Here is a 6,441-nt window from a genome sequence, read left to right as displayed (position 1 = left end):
TTTTCTCAGAAAATTAACAGGATTCGCAAAGCACCTAACTCCCAATGTATGGTGAGACATGTGGCTAAACGTAACAGCTGCGCCTCCATCTGATTACAAGTCTTACTCCAGCAGTCTGATCACGACTGTGATCTCTCTCCACCTTCCCCTACTCACTCTTCACACTTCTCCTTAGCACGCCATGTGGAGTTTCTTCAAAAAGTACTCTCCACAAATGCAGTGTTTTCGCCTGTAGTGTTTTTTTAGTACCAATCACTGCTCCCTCCAACAGATAGGTAGATCCTCTTTCACCATTCCTCATTATTGCAACATCAAACAGGCGCCCTCCGGTATGCATCTCGACATCACAGTCAGCTGGCCAATCAAGATATAGATTCACCTTTTGCGTGGGAACACTGGCGTGGGAGTCTTCATGTTCTCAAAAAAATGCAACACTTCTTGGGACGCCTGTGCAGGATACGTCAAGCCGCGCCGATCCCTTATGGCGACCAAAGTGGAAATGTTTTCTTTCGTAGGCCGATTAGGCATTCTCACGGATGCCCACAGAAAAACATCGTCAGGGCTACCTGTGCAAGCGAGGCGCACTCTCGCCTGTACAGTAATCAATTACTAGCGCCCTGCTCCGACGCGATCTGGCAAAGTAGCCTTAAAAACAGGCGCCAACCTCTGCAGAGAAAAGCTTCAAGTCCCATTAAACACGCATCCCTGGAGGACACAGGCAAACCCCCCGCTGCTGAACCCCATCCGCCACCAAACCTCCCACAGAGGGGAAGCAGTGAGTAAAACTCCTCGCCTGTCGTCCTGTATACATGAGCTCAATCCTTTGCATTCTGTTAATTGCCAGCAATAAAACAGCTGTTCTGCTATCTATGCCAGTGGCTACCACAGCATATAGCAGCAGTCATAGCTGTCCATGAGCAAGACGTAACATGAGCACAATTCCTTCGCCACAAAAATACTGCATGCAAAATTACATCACAATCAAAACTGAGCCTAATCTTTATCAATCCTATATATTGTTTATTGAATTGGTCACTGTGGCTCATGTACATGACACAAGTGTCCTAAACTGCATATAGTCCATAACTGTGATCAGTTAAGTGAAAGAAAGGTGAACCCAATGGACTAGTCACCTTCCAGTCTACCACCTAAAAGACTTATGAGGTTTCAAATATTAAAAAGATTATTTAAAAGAAAACCAACAAGGATGTGCAGGTGCAGAACATATCGAGGATTACGGAAAATGATTCAATGAAATGCTTAAGTCGAAGAGTATCTCAAGTATAAGGTAATATAAGGTTAACGCTAGAGCAAAGTCATAAACAACTAGTCTAGAACTGATATCATACATCACCATGCAAGTTGGCACAATATATGGATGCTAACAATAAATTAGCCTGGATAGATATTGCAAATACAAAATATAAAGGGTGTTTTTCCGAAGAGTTGTCAGGTGCATTCTGGCTGCTGTTTTCGCAGATATTTTCAATTTCGTTTTCTCAATGTGAAGCTGAAACCATCCCAAACGAATATTGATTATCACGTCTTTCATTCGATGCCAATTATCGATGGAAACTGTTGGTATATTTCCCATCGCAAACAAAATGATTTTTAAAGTGGAATCTTACATGCCCATTCGGTAGAGCAGTCCCAAATTAGTCTTCTGCACCAGTGCTTCAGCAGCAATAGCACTACTCTGGCCCTTGCTGACTGCTGCTGCCATGCAGCAGCGCTATTCAGTCGCTGCTGAAGTGTTGGTAACTTCTCATGTTTTAGTATCCCCATAAACACGCAGGTTGAACATTAATAAAACCGACTAACTGCAGGTACAGATTCCTGATTGGAAATAGAGGAAGAAAGATCCTGTGCATGTGTGTCCAGAAATGGACTGTCTGAGTACAATGAAAGTAAATCTTCCCTGAACACAGAGCTGCAGAGCATCTACTTTACAACAGATGTTCAAAAATGGCTCTAAGCACTGTAGTACTTAACATCTGGGGTTATCAGTTCCCTAGACTTAGGACTACTTAAACCTAACTAACCTAAGGACATCACATACATCCATGCCCGAGGCAGGATTCGAACCTGCGACCATAGCAGCAGTGCAGTTCTGGACTGAAGCACCTAGAACCACTCGGCCCTAGTGGCTGGCACAACAGGTGTTCAAAGTGGTCTCAATCGATTAGCAGCTTCTATGGATAATAGCAGTTGTCATCCAGGATATACATAACCACACTTTGGCTTACACCACAGTGGTGGGCCATTTGCCTGGAGCTTATACTAGGGTTTGTCTCAATATCCTGTGGAAACCAGTCCTTCAAACCAGGTGTATGCATAGTTGGCCACCCTCATGTATGTTCGTCTGTCTGAAAGGACTCATGATCACATAAAAGTCCGAAAAGCGCTTGAAATGTTGTGTGATGTGGTTGGTGTCTGTGAGGCTATTCTTGTTTTGATCTCGTTCCTGACATGAATATCAGACCATTTTGCTGCATGCAGCACACAGTGTCAATTACTGTCTGCAACAGAAAGGAACACACAGCATCTGGTCAGAAGATCTGACACCTGTCAGCGCCATCTACCATGGCAATGATGCATTTACAGGCACATGTTCATAGGACCTCTATTTCCCCATCTCGTCAGGATTTCATCCCTGCAATTCGTCCGTTTTATTAACGTTCACCTTGTATATCGATAAAACAAATACCGCACCAGATTAATTTGGAACAGCTAAATCCATGGAGGTACAATAAGGGGAGATGACGCTAGAGACTTACTCTGTATATTACGTTGTAGCCAACACCGCTATATTAGTAGCTCATAAACGTTAGCAGACTACTGTTTACAATTGCTTCTTGTTCTTAATTTCTGTCATGTCCCTGCAAGAGTTGCTTTAAATACTAATTGCTTTAGTGAATAACTTTCTCTTTGTCACACATTTCGAATACCCAAGAAGCGAAGTATGTGATGTGAAAAGGCTTCTTTCGTAATCCATTATTTACATTAATATGGACTGACAAAACTGATGTACTGTCTACATCTTCTTCCCAAAAATGCTGAAAACATTTTTTGCTATATCTGGATGGTTTGCAATATTTCCTCCTCATAGCGTTCAAACAGACAACTCTTTGAGTTGTATTAATACTAAACCTAAAATTGCAGAAATAAAATCATTACAGTAAAAGTAAGCAGCACAACTAAAATTCATATATATAACAGAATATATCACTTATGGAGTCCACGTACGATTGAAATGTGATTCCTTTACATTTTAGACTATTGTAGCGCCACTACCGTTTGGGATAGGAAATGTCAGTTTTGGTGCAATATTTCTGAGCGCAAAAGTTACAGCCAGGCAGGCCTGTTTACAGTGAGTTACGCTCACCAGCAGTTGCAAAGTAAAATAGGGTCCACAGGGGCGTAGAACCGCCAGAAAAAGTACATGTATCGGTTTGCATTGCGCAAGTCACAGGCAGAAGGGGCCCACTGTCCAACCTGAGTGTTATGAGTACATGACGCAGAGCGGCACATTTAGCAAAACAGAGGCACACAGCCACATATAATTAGGTGCCGGTTCACTAGCAGCAGTGTGGCAGCTCTCCTGGACAGGGAGGCATGTCACACCACTGGCTACACACAGCAGCAGATGGGGCGCCAACATTCCAGTCCACGGCGGGTCACTGGTTCGACCCTCTGGGGCCAACGCGGGGTCCATAGCCAGCCAGCAGCAGGCCACTCCACAGCTCACTACCACGGGCAGTCGTCTTGGCTCTCAACACGCACCGGACACAGCCTGGGCGAGGGTGGCAAATTCAGGTGCCAGATCGCGGGTGCTTGTTGTCCCCCACGACCTTAGCCACTCCGGCGAGGAAGCACGCCACTGGGCCACCTTGCGGCTTCCTGGCAAGCGGCGCTGAGGGAAGGGGGACGGAGGCCACTGAGTCGGCTGCCCGTGCATCCTGAAGTTCCACAACTCTCCGGCCGTACAAGGCCGACACACATAAGGGCGTTGCACGAGCCGCTGAGGCAGCCGTTCCATGCCAAGCTGTTTCGCAAACAGCAAAGTGGTGTCCTCAGCATTGCAGGACCCGGCGATGCAGACCGAGAGGAAAGGGGGCGCTGTGGCTGGAAATAATAAATCACTTTGGAAACTCAGACAAGTCTTATATGGTGCCTTCTACCCCTTCCCACTACGTTTTGTGTCAGAATAGCGGATGTCTTCCGTACAGTACGACATTCGAGCCCACTGCCTGCATTACAGTCACAAGATGTGGTGAGTTTTGACCAATTTTCTTTTGAGTGTGTGACTTTTCTTTCTTTTTTGTGCTTTTTAGTATGGCTCATGGCAGGCCATTGTAGATGTTTTGCGAGGGCATTGTATTTTTTCTTGTCAGAGTAAGTGTTAGTGTATTTGGGGCAGTAAGATTTATTTTTTCTCGTGGTATTTAATTACTTTTGTATTGTTTTGAGTATGATGTGACTATGATGATACTGAGGTGTAGGGAGTCAGGTTATTTTTGTACTTAATTGTTTTACTTCAGGATTAACAGAGAACGAAAGCAACACAATGGCGGACCGAGCGAGGTGGCGCAATGGTTAGCACACTGGACTCGCATTCGGGACGACGACGGTTCAATCCCGCGTCCGGCCATCCTGATTTAGGTTTTCCGTGATTTTCCTAAATCGCTCCAGGCAAATGCCGGGATGGTTCCTCTGAAATGGTACGACCGGCTTCCTTCCCCGTCCTTCCCTAGTCCGATGAGACTGATGACCTCGCTGTTTGGTCTCTTCACCCAAACCAACCAACCAACACAATAGCGGAGTCAGGAATGTGAGGCGTGTCGGAACCAGAAGCGGTACAGATTTTGTTGGAAAAGGTAGCACAGTTGACAGTGGACAATACGCAGTTGAGGAGTGAATTAACATCTAGAAGGGAGAGGGGAAACAGCATCAGATTAGCCGTTGCTGCCTAGGATGCCGCAGCAGGAGATTGATCCAGCTGCTGCGATTTTGATTATTTTGTTTTCTGGCAACGCATCTGAGGATCCCCGTTCGTTTGTGAAGGACTTGGAGGGGCTTTTACAGAGGAACAAGAAACAGAACAGCGCTCGGTACTTTAGGGAGAGGTCGAGTACAATGACGAAGAGACAGGGGTAGACAGTAGAGAAATTTGCGGACAGAATAAGATAATACTTACGAGTTGGGTCAGAGTGATGAAGCGAATGGTGTTCTGTTGCAGGAGGCTGAGCAAAAGGCACATGATGTATTTTTGAGATGGTTACCGGAGCATACATCGCTGAAAGTGCGTGAAGGGACTCGGAAAGATTTGTATTTGGCCACTCAGCTGGCAATCCAATACAATGTGAGGAAATAGACGTGACAATGGGGGTACGTGATAGACAAACAGAGTTTACAGTGGCTATAAGATGTTATAAGTGTGGTCGTATGGGATATGTGCAGAGGCAATGCACCCAGTCAACGAGGAATAGAGGAAGGGGTGGAGGATGGAGAAGTGGAGTTAGTAGAGGTGGACAATCGTTAAACGGCAGAGGGGGCGCAAAGCCCATCTAAGGGAGCTCCCGTTTAATTTCATTGCTGAAAATATGTATGCAGAGGTGGAATGTTCAGTGGTAGGACCCGTAGGAACTAAGAAGTTTAAGATTTTGTTGGAAACAGGGGCGCAAGTGTCAGTGGCTTCTAAGAGTTTAAGGGGACGAGGGAAGCTTGTCCCACAACGTTATAGGTTGCGTGGAGTGGGGGATAAGGAGGTCACACCTTTGGGGTCAGTGACAGTTGACTTACACATAGGGAAAGTCTCATTTGTTGCATGAATGGAGGTAGTACCATGGGTAAGCGAGTGCTACGACATAATCCTAGGAGTAGATTCCTTGAATCAACATCATGCCAAAATTAACCTTGGACAACGAACTGTGGAACTGGGTGTAATGTTATTTAAGCTAGGGGAAACTGTTGTCGATGCAGAGCTGTCGCGTGGGGCGTTCAACGTAATGAACAAACAAATTGAACCGTGTACGTTAGCATTAAAGCTTAATTCGCAGAAGTGTGTGTCTAGTGACACGGGAAGTCGCTTTGCGTAAGTGTAGAGTCAAATCTACCTGTGAGTACGGTATGTGTTATTGAACCATTGGAGGATAATGAATTTTTGGATCCATTAGGTTGTTTTGTGAAACGAAGTACTTTAAGTGTACAAGAGGGAAACGACGGGCGAGTAGTCCCCGAGAACGTGGATAATTTTAGCGCTGTAGACACGAATTTGAGAAAAGGAGTTTTAGTAGTGAATTTGGATGTACCAGATGACGAAGACTGGTGTTCGAGAGGTAGGCGTAGTGTTCAACCACTAACTGCCGATAGTACTGCATTGTGTAACATAGTTAAGCATTTGAAAGGGGGAAAAAAAGAGGATATGGAAGAATTGTTGGG

The sequence above is a fragment of the Schistocerca piceifrons genome, chromosome 2 (assembly GCF_021461385.2).
Source record: "Schistocerca piceifrons isolate TAMUIC-IGC-003096 chromosome 2, iqSchPice1.1, whole genome shotgun sequence".
Lineage (NCBI taxonomy): Eukaryota > Metazoa > Arthropoda > Insecta > Orthoptera > Acrididae > Schistocerca > Schistocerca piceifrons.
The sequence above is the reverse complement of the archived record's forward strand: the minus strand, read 5'-3'. Positions refer to the sequence as shown.